Source organism: Eublepharis macularius, chromosome 14 (assembly GCF_028583425.1).
Source record: "Eublepharis macularius isolate TG4126 chromosome 14, MPM_Emac_v1.0, whole genome shotgun sequence".
NCBI lineage: Eukaryota > Metazoa > Chordata > Lepidosauria > Squamata > Eublepharidae > Eublepharis > Eublepharis macularius.
This window is the reverse complement of record NC_072803.1, coordinates 13,492,509-13,507,602: the sequence shown is the minus strand read 5'-3', so window position 1 is coordinate 13,507,602 and position 15,094 is coordinate 13,492,509. Positions and strand designations below refer to the sequence as shown.

General features: G+C 44.6%; 1 protein-coding gene across 5 annotated transcripts in view; it reads left to right on the top strand.

Annotated features, from left to right (window-relative positions):
- The window catches only part of LOC129342146 (protein CEPU-1-like), a 1,103,651-nt gene that overhangs the window by 259,859 nt on the left and 828,698 nt on the right, over positions 1 to 15,094 (top strand). The gene's annotated exons all lie outside the window — the stretch shown is intronic.

Below are 15,094 nucleotides of genomic sequence, written 5' to 3'. Positions count from 1 at the left end.
GGAATTTTTGCCACTTGGTGTGGCTCCTCCATCTCTGCTGAATGCTTCACTCCGACACCACAAAGGAATGCTAATTGTTCATGGATTTGTTACGGAAGAGGAAGTGGTCAGAACATACCATCATTGATGAAGCAAGGAATTCTAGCTGCTAAATTAAAGGACCTCGCTCTGCTACAAAACTTATTGGGTGACCATTAGACAGGCATTTTCTCAGCTTAACCTGCTTCACAGGGCTGTTGTAAGGATAACACAGAGAAGGGAGGACTGTGGATGCTACCCTAAACTCCTCGAAGGAAGGGTGAAATAAAAATGTACTAGATAGATAGACTGATCACAATTTATGCACTCTTGTACTGTGTCTCCCATTTTATTGCTCCAAGCACTGGGGCATAGATATGACTCCAGGAAACAGCCATCAATTCTGCTCATTAATCCAAATCAGTTTCTTTCAGTGGGGAGGATTGGAGGGGTGGAAGGCTTGAGAAAAGCTCAATTAGCCCTGCAGGCTCCAACCGAGTAGCCTGACTTCTCTCCTTTTTCTCGGAGCATTCCATCTCTTTCTGCTTCTCTCTATGGCTGTTTATCACCTTGCTATCTGAGCCTTGCCATCTCTCCATCACTGGCCTGTGAGAGAGGAAAATGAGGTTCTCAATTACAGTGAGTGATAAAGGAGGTAGAGGTTGATTGGCTAATTGTGAAGAACATGTCCTGCATCCAGATGGGTTGTGCATACAGCCAGGAGATGGATGATGATGGAGGGAAAAGAGAAGACATTATTCTAAGAGCAGGTTCCTACACACAGATAGAGAGACCTGGGAGATTTTGGTGGGCAAGGTGGCATTTGGCAACATGATGGCATCATTTCTGGCTCCATAGCCAAAATGATGTCCCTGCATCGCTAGATGCTTTTGCATTCAACCAAAATTCTATGGTAAAACAGAGTTTCAAGTGAATGCTAGACAGACAACATGGGGATTTCATTTCTGGACACATGGCTGGAAATGACACATTATTGAATGTGGCTCCGCACCCTACATTTCCTCCCTGCCACTCACCAGAGGAAGTCCCCCCACCTCCAGCCTGGAAATGGTGACCCTCTGTGCACATGTAGGATTTGTGGGGCAGCTGACACAGTTCATTCATGCCACATCTTGGGTGAAGTCCTGGAGTTCTTGTATCAGTTGGATGAGAATGTAACTCACAACTCTTATCTTTGCCTCTTTCCCTTGCCAAATGCCAAATTTCCCCCCATTTGAATTTGATTCAGGAGCTACCAATTACATGGCCTTGTTTCCAAAGGGGAACTAATGCATCAGGTATTCTCCAATGCATTGATTTAAATTTCCATATTTTGTACAGAATACTAAAGATATGCGGTTCACCTCAAGTGATGGGAAAATCCCCCCCTCAGCTTATCTCAGAATATGGTTTGGACCATTCTGGAGTTTTCAAGCTTCTTGACCCTTGCCTTACACTGGTAAACATGCAAATCCCTTTTCAGGACTCTTGATCTTGCACAAAGAGTGAGCTCAAGGGTGGGGGATCTCCCTTCCATCCTTGGCATTCATCTTTCATAAGAAATTACTGAACAAAAGTAGTGAGGATGCAGGGAAGTGGCAAGGTAGAGTTGCACAAATACCCAAGAAAATCTGGAGCCAGTCCTGGGATCTTCTTAAGGTGTGGATGAGGAACAGGAAGAATCAACGAGTTTATTGTGCCTGAAGGACAAGGAAAGGTCATGTAAGCCTGGATGCCTCTAGAAAGCAAGCAGTTAACTTCCATGTCTCTGGAGACATGACCTATACATCCCTTCAATTTACAACAACAACAACAAAAACACACTCATTCATGAATGGATTGTGTTGGCCATCCAGGAAAATCTAAATATGAATTATTGCCATAGCACAATGAAAGTGTAACATCCAGTGACGTTCGGATAATGGCCGTTATTGGCCTGGAGTGGTGTCATTCAGGATTTTTTGCCAAGGGTAGAAGTAAAACCTATAGCCCCAAGAGAGTAAGGACTGACATTTTAGGGAACGTGCCAGGGCCCTTGGACTCATGGCACTTCCTGTCCCGGCAGTAACTTCTCTGCAGTTCTAGCCTTTTCTCCTATCTTCTTCAAGTGAGAGCCTCTGTACAGAAGGCATCTTACACAGAGACGCCCAAGTAAAGGCAGACACAAGGTTAGCCGGGAAATGTAGTTTAAAAAGACAGAGCCAAAGTCTCTGGGGAAGGGGTGGTGAAATTGACAGAGCCTTCTGGGAGGTGAAGATGAAATTAACAAACTGTTTGAGGAGTGATCTCCGTGGGCTCTGTCTTTTTAAAATACCCTCATGTAGAGAGGAAAAAAATGAGAGAGCCTTTGGCTCTGTCTTTTAAAACTACGCTTCCTGACTAACATTGTATCTGCCAACACTTGAGTGTTTCCCTGTAAGAAGTCTTGTGTAGAGAGACTAGTCAGCAGTCACAGAAATGAAGAGATGCCACCTACTACCATTTACTTCATCCTCTACCTCTGGGCAGGAATGAGAGTAGGGCAAATGTATATTCAGCGTCATTCAAGGAAAAAGAACCTGAGGTCATCTGCCCAAGAGGTCCTCCAGAATCTGGAGCCAACCTTGGCGCCTGCTCCGAATCATTGAAAGAAAATTCCATTTCCCTGAGTGTGTGTAGAAGAGAGCCTCATTCCTCTTCCTAAAAAAACTAAAACAAAACCCTGCTTTTTCATCAATCCATACCTGGCACAATCTCATCTCCAGCAGTGGGGATTTAATTGCCAAAAGTGAGAACTGATCCCAAGAGCTCAGGCATAATCGCTCAACAACGTGCTCTTAACAGTCTTTTGCCATCTCCGGTGGGAGAGCAGAACGTAAATGTGGAGGCAAGATCGCTCAAAGAATCAAATGCAGGCGCCACGGCGAAGTGGAGGCTCAGTCGCAGGAGTGGGGAAAAATCATTTCTTGGAGATTCGTCTCTGGGTAAAAAAAATCACCAAATATTATATTTAAGAAACATTATAAATAAATAAGCAGCTTAAAGACAATGTTCTCTTGATACATAAGCCCTAATGGAAGAACTCGTCGTTTTTTCCTCTGCTCTTTCTCTCTCCCCACCTTTATTTTTTCACATGTGCCAAGGGAAATTTAAAGAGATTTATAACTTATTTAGGAAATCAATCTTGCTTGGCAGGCAGGCAGGCAGAATCTTATTCGGCAAGTTTTGAAGCAAACATAGTTAAATCTTATCTTCATAGCAGAGCCACTTATCTTGGGAATGAAAGAAGAGTTTCGGGCTGGCACTGGCCTCCCTGTTTGGCAAAGACTGGGCTTTCCTTTTGTGGCCAAGTTAGACCTGAAATCCTTGACTTCCCTAAACATCCCTTGAATGCAACTTCAAAGAACTTCTGTTCTCTGCAGCAGATTCTTTAAAGGGACTACAAAATGCAAGCTTTTGAAGAGTATTTGTTCAGCTTTATAGCCCAAGACTTAAAAGACTATCTCTCCCTATACAATAGTGTCGCCAACCCACAGGAGGGCCCTGGAGATCTTCTGAAATGAAAACTGATCTTCAGACTACAGAGATCAATTCCCATGGAGGCAATGTCTGTTTTGGAGGGTGGTCTCTATGGCATTATACTCTGCTGAGTTCTTTCTCCTCCCCAATTTTCACCTTCCCCAGGCACTGCCCCCAAATCTCCAGGAATTTCCCAACCCAACTGTTGGCAACCCTACGATACAAAAGCATATAACCATTTTGTTCCTTCCAACAACCTTGTACTGGATATAATATCACTTAGGGATATATAATCTGCTTTGTCCCAGTGACAGATGAATCACCTCTCCATAAAACCTTTTTTCTTTGAAACTAAGAGAGCCAGTTTGGTGTAGTGGTAAAGAACAGCAGGACTCTAATCTGGAGAGCTGGGTTTGGTTCCCCACTCCTCCACCTGAAGCCAGCTGAGTGACCTTAGGTCAGTCACAGCTCCCTCAGAGCTCTCTCAGCCCCACCCACCTCACAGGATCTAGTCTGTGTAGCCAAAATCCCAGACTAATTGGACTGATTAACAACTTAGGCATTGCATTTTGTTGTTATTTATTTACTTTATTTTAAGGAAACTCACCAAGCTTCCGTAGCAGAGTAGAAATTTGGATGTGCAAAATTCTTTTGAGACATTTTGTCGGTCTTTTAAAATCTCTTCTGGTGTCTCTCGGAATTCCTCTGAGATTTCACTTGAGGAGAAACACCCAGATATGCTGCAAATTTTGATGACAACTTTAATTACTAGTTACTCTAAACTTGCAGTTCTTGCTCACTTCCCTTTCCTTGTGGTTTATCAGTTGAATATTTCTTTCCTGATACTTAGAGCTGCCCAGTTCCAGGACTTCTTGGTTTGTGTATGCACGTTTGTTTCTGTTTTGCATTGCATGGTTTCATGTCCAGCATAGTGTGGCCTTGACTTTGTCGCAAGTCCTTTTCACAATCATAAATCATCTCAGAATCCTGTGGTTTTCATATAGCTGAACTGAGTGGGAGACCGTGTGCTTGCTGGGGATGGGAAAGGGGCATAAAGGCACTAGAAAATGGAGCTTGCATTCTGCATATATGATTAGACATGGGCATGAACAGAAAAAAAAAACATGAACATGGTGTTCATTGTTCGTTGCCATCCACGAACAATGAACAACGAACATTGACGAACATGATCTTGTTCACTAACATGTTCGTTGTTCGTTGTTTGTGGGGGCCAGCAGGCTCTTCTCCAGCCATCAAGATCCCTACTGCACCACTCCCAGAAACCCTACCTGAGCAGGCAGCAGGAAGTGTACCAATAATAAATAATAGCTTGGCCCCAGAGCCTGGCAGCAGCCCTGGAACTTGAAGGGGTAGATCCCTATCCCACCATACACAAAGAAAATTCAAGCTCCAATGCACTCACCCTGTCTCTCTAGCAGCATCTGTCTCTTCCTGAAAGCCACAGCTGGGAGCCCCCCTCCCCCCTGGTCTTTTCCTCTTGTAACAAATTTGGAGCTCCAGTCCACACTTGGAAGGAAGACCTGCCTATCAAGCTAAATTGGGCTTAGATTGGGGTTTCCAGGGCAACAGCAGGAGTTCAGCCAGAGTTCAGACAATCCCTGCCTGGGTTGCCATGGGAATTGGTTGCAGGTGCCAGACTGTCTGGCTTGACGAACAGCAACAAACAGCAATGAAGGAGGCTTACAATGACCACTTGTTCATTTAGAATGGGGCCTCATGAACAGCTTGTTTGCAAACAGCAGATTGGGATGTTTGTGGTTTTTTTTAGTTCGTATTGCTGTTCCTGCCCATCTCTATATATGATACGTTCCTGGCTGCCACATGGTATACTCTGTCCTCAAATCCATCTGTTGCCCAAGTGTTCTCCCAGTAAAGAACTATTCTGTTAGGAGACAGAATTCATGCTCTGAGTTTCAAAGGAAAAAAATATATTTGTGTATTCCATCCTTTCAGACATTGCTAGCAGTTAGGGTGTTTGACTGTGTATGAATGCTACCTGATTTTTGCAGTCATGGTGGCACTGAAGTATCTATCATTGACTGGCTGAACTGTCCAGTCTTCTCAGAGAGTCAGGTGAATGGAATGGTCTATTTGTATGGAGCTAAATTCTAATCTCAGAAATGGGCTGCATTGAAAGCCAGTCTGGTGTAGTGTTTAAGAACGGCAGAACTCTAATCCGGAGAACCGGGTTTGATTCCCCACTCCTCCGCGTGAAGCCAGCTGGGTGACCTTGGGTCAATCACAGCTCTCTCAGAGCTTTCTCAGCCCCACCAACCTCATAGGGTGTTTGTTGTGGGGATAATAATAATATAGTTTGTTGCAAGGATAATAACAATACGCTTTGGAAACCGCTCTGAGTGTGGCATTAAGTTGTCCTGAAGGGTGGTATATAAATCGAATGTTATTGCTATTGTTATTATTGATTGCCCTGAAACCATAGCAGGCCAAGAGAAAGATGAATAGAAAATACATGTGAGTTCAAAGGAATACGGTGAAGATGAATATTCTTAGAGAGAAAGGAAATTGGCTGCCAGGAGTCTTGTACATGTCCAAGAATCAAACAGCTTAGGAAGGCAGAAGATTATATATTGATCTGCAATAACTGGCCAAATCTTTGACTTTTGTGCAGAGAACACAATGATTCACACTGAAAAATTCCAGGGAGTTAAAGGACAAGATAGACTGGCTGATTCTATACTATAGGAAAGTTGTCTACAGAGTAACTGCCGTGCTGCAGTGTAGGACCCACAGAGGATCAAGCCTGTAGCATCACAGTTACTGGACAGGAAGAGGGGAAGCCAGACTGATAACCTCTTCAGTGTCCAGGTCAGGGGTCACACTGCTTTAGATCTCATCATTTATTTAGGTACATGCTACCTCTCAGTCCTGCTAGCAAAAACAATACCTATGAATGACTGAGTCAGGGAAGCATGAGGGAGGCAAGAAGCAGGATACCTTGATTCTCTATGCATGGGTACAGGTGTTAGGCTCTTCCAAAAACCAGCTCAAAATAGTTGGGGGGGATTGGCTTGTGACCCAGGAGATACGGTGCCACGTATACGTGAGCCTCATGGGTTGAATAACTCTGCAGTAGAGTACTTAGCATAATGATTTAGCCAGGAGTCAAAGAAGGAAACTGGAGAGCCGGTTTGGTGTAGTGGTGAAGAGCAGCAGGACTCTAATCTGGAGAACCGGGTTTGATTCCCCGCTCCTCCACTTGAAGCCAGCTGGGTGACTTTGGGTCAGTCACAGCTCTTCCAGAGCTCTCTCAGCCCCACCCACCTCACAGGGTGATTGTTGTGAGGATAACAACAACATACTTTGTAAACCACTCTGAGTGGGCATTAAGTTGTCCTGAAGGACGGTATATAAATTAAATGTTGTTGTTGTTGTTAAATGACCCTATCAGTAAAATGGATTTTGGATTTTATGGTCTGATAAATATTTTGTGGAAGTCAGGCTGATACAAACTTGGTAATGTGGGGTGAAAAAGAGTTCGAGGAGCGATACATGTGCATGTCTGAATCCTTGATACAACCTAAGCCCTTCAGAAACTCCCCAGAAAGTGAGGGAATTTGCTGAAGCAGGGAAATTAGGAATGATACAGCTTGGGAACAACAGCCTCGTCACGCTGACTTATGATGGATGCGAGAAAGGCCTATTTCTCATCCCTGCTAGAGGGAGGTGAAGTGTAAAGAAGGATGCGCTGAGAGTCTCAGGACAATTCGTCTTGTATTTGGTTCACTCTGAGTGGCGGTGGAGTTAAGAGAGTCAGGAGGAAGCAAAGCAGCAGTGACTAGGAAGGGAAAGGGGGGAAATCATTATGTGTGGTATAATCTCATGGGGAAACATGAAAATGTCAGCCGAACTAGATATTGCAAAGGAAGAAGTGTGTATGAGATAGCAGGGCAGATTGGGGGGGCGGGGGAGGCTGAGGAAATTAACTGGTGGTATTTGTCAGTTGTTAAACTAGGCATAGAATAGAACAGAAGGCAGGTCCATTTCAAAGTATCCTCCAAACCCCTTTTCTCCGATAGTAGACATTGTGAAGAGGAAGCTTGCAAAGGCCTTTGGCACATCAGGTGTGCCATATTGCCTGCTACAACCGACTGGCAGGGATTGTGATCTTTCTAGATTCTCGCTGACAAAAGAAGAATTGTCTGCAGTTTCTTTTCCAATGAAATGGGAGGGGTTAGTTTTTCTTCACAATATCATACTCCACCTTGTAAAGGAATGTCTAACTGCGTTCTCCTTTCAAATGTCATCCGTTCCTTTATTATTAGGATGGGGGTGAAGTAGGAGAGGCTCTGAGATTTCTGTTTCTGAAATGCTACAAGACCTCAGAAAATCCAGGTGATGCAATACTACCTAGGGAACTTCAAGTCCATTTTCAAGGATGAATGCTAGAAACACCTGCAATTTTCTATTCCCAAAGAGAGACTCGCCATTGTGGATTGGTGTCTCGAACAATCAACAGGTTTGCCAACCACATGGCTGGATTCATAAAAAAGACAAAACAGGGACCTTGTGCAAGCTGTGCAAAATTATACCGCCGTACATATCAGGGACAACAGTGATTCAGACTGGTGTTGAATGAAAAGCGATGCACAATTAAACCAGGTATTTGTGTATTTAAATGTAGAATAAAATGCAGTTAAACCGGATCTGTAACATTATTAAATAATCAGTTTGAAAGCATGGGTGGAAATCCTTGGGTGGAAAGTATGGGTGGAAACTAGATGTTGCACAATTGTGATGACAACTGTGCAACAGAGACTCCCAGTGATGCCTAACTGATGGGAAATAATGCACAATTTAGCCAGTTTGTACAGTGTTGAAATGGTGGGCAATGGTCATTTGTGAATGTTGTTTCAATATAAACACTTACCTATATATTGTCGAAGGCTTTCACGGCCGGAGAATGTTAGTTGTAGATTTTCCGGGCTGTATGGCCCTGATCTTGGCATTGTCGTTCCTGACGTTTTGCCAGCAGCTGTGACTGGCATCTTCAGAGGTGTAGCACCGAATTCTGTTTTTCGGTGCTACACCTCTGAAGATGCCAGTCACAGCTGCTGGCGAAACATCAGGAACTACAATGCCAAGACCAGGGCCATACAGCCCAGAAAATCTACAACAACTAACTTCTTATCTACTTTAGTACATAAAAATCATGACATTTGTGATGCTGATGTTTGGAAAGGCAAAAATGTCCATTAAAAAGAAAGGGAGGGATGTGCGGACTTTGAGTTTGGCAAAAAAAAATCAAGCAGCATGTTGGACGTTAACCTGTGAGAGTAAAGTTCAAATTTGTGGTCAGCCACGAATGCCCTGGTTTGGCCTAGGCAAGTTGCTGAGTCTCAGCATCCATTATCCATCTGTAAAATGGGGACACTAATGCCAGGAATAGTTCTGTGTAGCCCAGGGCAACAACTGTGTAGCCCAGGGCAAAACTTTGCACAGACTAAATTTAACTCCCATTGCTTTCAATTCCAGAGACTGAATCATGTGCCTGCAGAGCAGGCTGTCTAATGAGACGGCTTCAGGCTTTTGCTTCAGGCAGCAAAAGCCTGCAGCCATCTCATTTGGGGGGTGGGGGTGGCAAATGGCCATCCCTCCCACCAGCAGCCAGTCCACTGCCCATTGGCCACCTACCCTCCTGCTGCCTGCACAACTTCCACACCCATCGAGGAGTCAAAGAGGATAATCTTTCTGTTCTCCTTGTCCCTCCTAAGACCTCCTTAAGAACAGTGCAGCAAGCCATGAATACCAGTTCCCGCACTCATAAATTTCCTCCTTCTGGTTGTCTGTTGCTGGGACATCCCAACTAGTGGCAGAACGAGAAGAAGGAATCTCACAAAAGTTCAAGAAACAATATACGGCATGCAGGGGAAGTCTTAATGATGGGGCATCCTGGGATGTTGCCTGGACTAGGCAGGCCCCATACAGCCCACACCCCTGTTCCCATCATGTAAGGGGGGGAGTAGCTGGGCATTGCATGCATGCATACCTCCCCCCCCCCCCAATCACACTCTCAGGGTCAGCTAATGGCCAGCCATTGCTGCCTATCCCCTCCTGGGATCTGGGCTCGATCTGGCAGCAGCTGGCCACAACCCACCCACCCAGCACATATTCATGCTCACTCCTCTAGGGCTCAGGCAGAGGTTGGTCAGCTTCACTGCCACCTTGTACATGCATGCGCCTGGTGTCCCCAAGGCTTGGGCAGCGACCACCTGCCTGCCTTGCTTGAGCTGGAGATGTCTTAAGTGGAGGGCAGAGCCCAGATGGGTAGTTGGCAATGATTCTGTGGCCCCATCCTGGACATTTATCTGGAGCCTCAGAATCATTAAGATCACAACTGATCACATGTACAAGTTGCCACACTATTTTTAAACGAAGCAAGGGCAGCAATGATGCAAGAAGTTGTATCTCTTCCAGCTCCTGGCTGGGGCAGCTGCAGGGCAGGTGTGGCGTGGAGGTGGGGAAGTTCAGCAGCCACCAAACAGCCTGGAGCCATCTCCGTGTGTCTGAGTCTCCTGTTGAAATCAGCGGCACCCAAAAGCACTTCACTTTGACCTCATCAGTCTTTCTCTGTGCTAAAAGGCTTCAGAGATACTAAATAATCAGTTTGAAAGCGTGGCCTGAAATGTTTATCGGTTTGCTTTTCAGGGGCAAAACTTCAACAAAAACTTTAATTCCGTGTCAAGTCCTTCATGTATTGAATTCTAGAAGATGAACCGTCCTGTTTTTAATCAGGTGTCTCAGTGCCTGACCTGGCAGGGCAAGTAAAGATTATTTCCTTCTCCTTCTCTTCTGAGAATTAGGGTTAGAACGGAACAGTTTTTCATGTGATAAACTGAAGCACGCTGGTGATCTCTTGGCATGAAGCTGCTATCCTCCTATCATGGCTGCTTCATATCAGATCATCAGCTAACAAGTGAGAGTGGGAGGTCAGGGGTGAAATGTGATACGGGAGAATAATCCATAAAAATGGACTCGAGAGAGCAAGTCTACCCAAACAAACAATCACATTAGAGCTGCTCTTTATCTGAAAGAAGCTGGTCGGTTCTATCACGTCAGCAGCCAGTATGAATTTGCCTCAGGACATGAGAAATAGCTATAACTGGTGGAATAGTAAGGAGGCAAACTCTTGTGCTGGTGTACCTATTACATTTTTAATGTGGATATGACTCACACTTATTTGCATATGCATATTGTACAGTAGTGAGGATCAAATGTTCCTGATTTGATTTCTTTTTATCGTGTGCGTTGACAGTCTCGGTTTTCCGCGTCTTGCTGTCATGTTTGTAGATTTGTTTGTTCCGTGTTGTACAGATTTAATGTGCAATTTATATTGTACTTGTACATTCAGTGTGCGTTACTTATCCATATAACTGTGATTTATCGAGGCCCAAACAATGTTGAAAAAGGCATATATTTTACAGGAAAATGCAGTGCAAGGGACCAGAAAACGGCATGAAAATAAAGAATTGCAGATTTAATTCACACAAGGGAGAAGGAAAATTGAAAGGGGGAGTTGAAACAGCAAGGATGAAACCTTCAAAATAATGGTTGTTGGGGGTTTTCCGGGCTGTATTGCCGTGGTCTTGGCAATACAGACCAAGACCACGGCAATACAGCCCGGAAAACCCCCAACAACCATCGTTCTCCGGCCGTGAAAGCCTTCGACAATACTTCAAAATAATCTCTATCATACTTGTCGAGAAATCTTGATTGGATGGAGCTGCCCATAGCAAACCCGAAGTTGCTGCTATTGTGTTGTGAGGATGGCTCAAATTGCTGAAAGCTGCTCTTCTGGACTAAGAATTATTTACTCGAAGGTGTTGTGGGAGGGAGCTAGCCGGAAGATTCAGAGCAAACTTGGAATATGCAAAGAAATAAACAAAAGCATGTATACTTTTTGAGTTTTATCTTCAGACTCAGCTCATTGCAGGGTCCTGAAACGATGGTTATCATCTGAAAAGCCATGTAGGCTTTAATGTGCATATGACAGGAAAGGTATAAGTAAGGTTTACAAGAAATACTGGGCCAAGCTACACATGACGAATGACACTTGAACGGCAAGTGTATTTCTCCCTGTTCACTTGCCCTCCACTCAATCCACTTGCCGTTCAAGTGTCATTTGTCATGTGTAGCTTGGCCCTCTGTCTACAATACCTGCAAGTGTTGTAAGGATAAAATTGAGAAATGGGATCATGGAGCTCCATAGAGGAAAAGAAGGATACCTTGGTAAGGGATAGGGAGTATAGGCTATTGGGTAGAGTCTGCTGATGTAGGGCCAAGCTACACATGACGAATGACACTTGAACGGCAAGTGTATTTCTCCCTGTTCACTTGCCCTCCACTCAATCCACTTGCCGTTCAAGTGTCATTCGTCATGTGTAGCTTGGCCCACTATTAAGCATTTTGCAGGCAAAATGCGACTTTTTCACTCATTTGTCCATCTCTCTCCACCCATTCTTCCATCCATCCACCTATCCATTACATTTATATTCCAGCCTTTAATTCCAGGATCTGGCCCTGCCCTGGATAGCCCAGGTGAGCCTGATCTCATCAGATCTCAGAAGCTACGCAGGGTCAGACTTGATTCGTAATTGGGTGGGAGATCTCCAACAAAGGCCAGGGTTCAGAGGCAGGCAATGGCAAACCACCACTGGTAGTCTCTTGCTATGTAAACCCCACCAGGGGTCGCCATAACTCAGATATGACTGGAGGGCACTCTCCACCACCACCAATTGCTGGAGCTAGAATTCCTTCTTGCTTCTCTCTTTTACCTTTGTAATAACCTCATAAATAAGTTACTCTGGTCTCTCCCGGCAAAGTCTGGCTGGCCGCTTCATGCTGGATCAGATGTTTGTCAAATATAGTATTTTTATCCCTCCCTTCCTCTAATGTCGGATCAAGATGGGTAGCCGTGTTAGTCTGTCTGTAACAGTAAAAAAGAGCAAGAGCCCAGTAGTGCCTATAAGACTAACAAAATTAGTGGTAGGGTATGAGCTTTCTTGAGTCACACCTTACTTCTTCAGATTGTAGCTGTGACTCATGAAAGTCCCATTTTATTAGTCTTATAGGCGGTACTATTGCTCTTTTCTACTTCCTTTAATGTGCTCAGAACAGCATACATGCTAGTTCTGCTCTCCTCCCTGCCATCTTCACAACAGCCCTGTGAGGTAGGTTCAATTTAGGGCCAAGCTACAAGGGACGATTGACATTGGAACAGCAAGTGAATAGACTCACATGTATTCCTCCCTGTTCACTTGCGCTCCACTTGCACTCCACTCAGGGCCAAGCTACACATGACGAATGACACTTGAACAGCAAGTGTATTTCTCCCTGTTCACTTGCCCTCCACTCAATCCACTTGCCGTTCAAGTGTCATTCGTCATGTGTAGCTTGGCCCTCAATCACATAGTGGCAAGTGGAGCACAAGTGAACAGGAAGGAATACACGTGAGTCTGTTCACTTGCCGTTCAAGTGTAACTCGTCACTTCAAGCTTGGCCCTTAGAGACAGACACACAGACTCAAAGTCATGGCGGAGTGGAGATTTGATCCCTGGTTTCTCCAGTTGAAGTAGGACACAACAACTGCTTCACACTGATTCCTGTGTCTGCTCCGGGGAGATGGGGCTTGCCACAGCTCCACTTGGTGATAAAGGCCATTCTTCCTAGTTTCTCCTGTTCCCTCCCTTAGGGTACACTGTTATCTACCTACTTCATAGGCAGGGGAGGGGGGGAGGATCATTTAAGAATGCTGAAGTATTTTGGGATCTTATAGGTGGGGAGTAGATGGCCCTTTTATTCTTCCTGGCTCTACTTTCTTTATTCTGCCTTTTTCCCTCTGTGTGGAAGGGAGCAGCTCTGTTAGCTCCTGAGTGTGATTGTTGATTTGCTACCTGGCTGCTGCCTGCCTTTCAAACAGGCCTGTTGGTATTACAAATTGTCACTGCCTGAGGATCACAGATTAAGAGCTGTTTTCGCATGCCTCCTGTAAAGAGCCTGGGAAATACCTGAACCCAACTGCAGAGCCACAAGCCTTGTTTTCTGTCTCTAAATCGAAAATAGCTTGGCTTCAGGGGACCTTGTAAGTCATGTGACTACAATAAATAGCAGTGGTGTTTAAGAATGATTGAGCTGTAATTTCGAAAAGCTCCCCACTCCCCTCTCCTAGCAAAATGTCTGATGGCGCCTTTCGCACCGAAAGCTCACCGTCAGAGCACCATTAAGCTTCATCTTCTGCATGCAGAATCTGGTCACGGAGCTGAAGTTTGGCACCATTTTTTTTAAAGAATCTGGTGTTGAAAGAAATCGGGTTAATGGATAGTGTGAAAAGAATCCACTGCCCCAGTTTCCAGAAGGACAACCAGTGGAGCTTTCCAGGCAGAACAACAACAACCTCTGCAGTAATTTTCTGCTTTTATTCACTTCATTGAACAGTGTGAATGGCAATGCCTCTAGGGCCAGGAGCGACTGTGTAGTTCAGTGGACACAGGGGGCTGAGCTCAAAAGACAATTGCACACAAAAATATGTCACCTGGACATATGAAGCTACCTTCTTACTGCGTCAGACCATTAATCTATACAGATCATTGTAAGGTGATACAGGAAAGTACTACCAGTAAAAAAGCGGCCAGGCTAAACTTGCCAGGCTTCCTATGCCTCTTTCCAGGAAGCCTCATTCCCCGCTGCCACTCCAAACAGTGGAGGGAGAAGAATATAATTTTTTTAAAAATGCCAACATCCCTGCCCCCAGTCCTCCTGCCTGTTGTCAAGCTTGGCCTGGCAACCTCCAGTCCTCTGCTTCAAGCCCCCTCCTCCCCAATAGACAGTATCAGTAAGCATTTCAAGCCACTGTCACCACTGTGTGGTGCTACTTGCGCTACACGTTGTCTAATGTCAGCCCTAGAATTGCTTATGTTCTGTTTCAGCATTTCTTCAACTCTGTATTTATACTTCGGTGGACCACATGCTACTCCGGTAGTTTCCAGATAAATCTGTATTTATGTATTAAATTGCTTTATGAAAATGTTCTTATTCAAGTTTCCTGCTCCTCCCCAAAAGGGGCACATGGGTCAAGTGAGTAGACTGTGACTCTCACAAATAATTTATTTTATTTATTATTCATTTTATTTATGTCATTTATAGTCCACCTTTCTCACGGAGACTCAAGGCAGATTACACAGTGTGAGATTAGGACAGTGAGTATCAAGGACATTTCCATAAACAATGCCGTAGGGTAAATAAGTTTACAAAGACGTAGCATTAGCAAGAATCCAATACAGAGTTGAAGAAATGCTGAAACAGAACATAAGCTATTCTAGGGCTGACATTAGACAACATGAAATGCAAGTAGCTCATAGGAGCGCATATTTAAAGCAACAGATTGTATGTAAGGCAACATAGTGGTGAAGTCTAAGGTCCCTAACTCATTAGCAAAGCATCTGAGGGCCAAGCTACAAGTGACAAATGACACTTGAACGGCAAGTGTATTTCTCCCTGTTCACTTGCACTCCACTCAATCCACTTGCCGTTCAAGTGTCAT